This window comes from Vigna unguiculata, chromosome 9 (assembly GCF_004118075.2).
Source record: "Vigna unguiculata cultivar IT97K-499-35 chromosome 9, ASM411807v1, whole genome shotgun sequence".
In the NCBI taxonomy this organism is placed as follows: Eukaryota; Viridiplantae; Streptophyta; class Magnoliopsida; order Fabales; family Fabaceae; genus Vigna; species Vigna unguiculata.
In genome coordinates, this window is record NC_040287.1 from 16,779,168 (window position 1) to 16,780,832 (window position 1,665).

The following is a 1,665-nucleotide window of genomic DNA, read 5'->3' on the forward strand; positions in this document are numbered from 1 at the left end:
CTCCATGGTATTAAATTTTCAAGTGAACTTACCTAATTTTCAATTTTGATCGGTCAAATATGTATTGTTTTTTATTGACTCTACCAACGGTTCTTGATCATTGAACAAATGATTAGTGGAGTTAGAAAGTTAGAGAGAAAGTAGGGAGAAATTTTAGACAAGAGTTCTAAAGAGATGATAGTTATAAGGATAAAATAAATAATATGATTATTTAAAATTAGGGATATTACACCCAATGTGACTAAGCCAACATCCAGTGACATAAAGCTAGTGCATAGGACCTTGGAGCTCCACGGAATTAAATTTCTAAGTGAACTTACCTTGTTGTCAATTTTAATTGGTCAGATATGAAGTGTTCCCTATTATAAGTCTAGTATTGGTTCTTAATCATCAAATAGATGAGTGGTGGAATCAAAAAATTAGAGAGAAGGCAGAGAGAAATTTTGAAAAAAGTTCTAGAGAGATAGTTTTTATGATATTAAGGTCAAATGCCAAATTGAAAAATGAAACTCAAAAATATATGTAAAACAATAACAAAGGGAGGAAGAAATTAACCTTTGTGGAAGGAGATTGAGCCTAACTACGCTTGAGAAAGTAAAGATTTTCCTATTAGAGGAAGTGAAACCTCATTCCAAGAGGAGATGGTTCATTCTAAATCCCCCATATATAGAAGAAGCCAACTTTTGTATGTAATTCAAAGATATGAATTTCACATATATATTGAGCATTTACTACAAATAATTTATTTTACTTCCATATGCAATCATCACAAATCATTGCATATACAATCATCTGCTTTAGTTTACTCATCCACAACAATGCCTACTAGTGAATTCTTCATCCAACTTCAAATTTTCCTGTTGTATTTCTTTCCATTTACTAAATTACTCTCTCTCATATAAACTCAATTTGTTAAAACCAACTTATATCATCACCACATATCATATTCATAATAATGAATATAAGCATGGCAAACCCATTACCCTTTCACATACCACCTCATTTATTCATTTCAATCATACAAAAAATATCATATATATCATGGCCCATATACCCTTCTTTCAAACAATATGATGTTTTTGTAATATATCATTTGTGTAGCCTAATCTATTGAAATGTATCCCACCTAAATATTCCTTCTTCATTTTATTGTACAGGGTTCCTACAATCCAAGAAATCAATGAGATAATTGAGGATAAAAAACTTTAATTTAAACAATTTTGAAATAGTAAGCCTTTATAGCTTAGTGGTAGAGCATCAGTCTTGTAAACTGAAGGTCTGTAGTTTAAGCCTGCATGAAGGCATTTTTTTAAAAGATTTTTCATTTTAGAAAAATGGAATAGCAATATTAATACATATATAAGCTATAAAGAAAAGAAAGTTTCACATATAATCAAATAACTTATCTATTATCTATTACATCTATTACATATTAAGAAAAGAAGATACTACCAAAATTACTACAGTACCCATTTACTTTTATTGACACATGTCATAAAAATTAGTTTTTTTGTCATTTTAAAACTCTGGTACAAAAGGACCCGGGTTCCAATCCTACAAAAATCAATTTGTTTTATTTTTTCATTTATTTATGACTTCAACTATAATATTATTATTTGTAGTATTTTTATAAGTATTAGTATTTCTAATTATTAATAATAATAT

General features: G+C 28.4%; 1 non-coding gene across 1 annotated transcript; it reads left to right on the forward strand.

Annotated features, from left to right (window-relative positions):
* Positions 1 to 1,232: 1,232 nt before the first annotated feature.
* On the forward strand, positions 1,233 to 1,304 carry TRNAT-UGU. The gene has a single exon. It is a non-coding gene; the product is annotated as a tRNA-Thr (tRNA).
* The last annotated feature ends 361 nt before the right edge of the window (positions 1,305 to 1,665 follow it).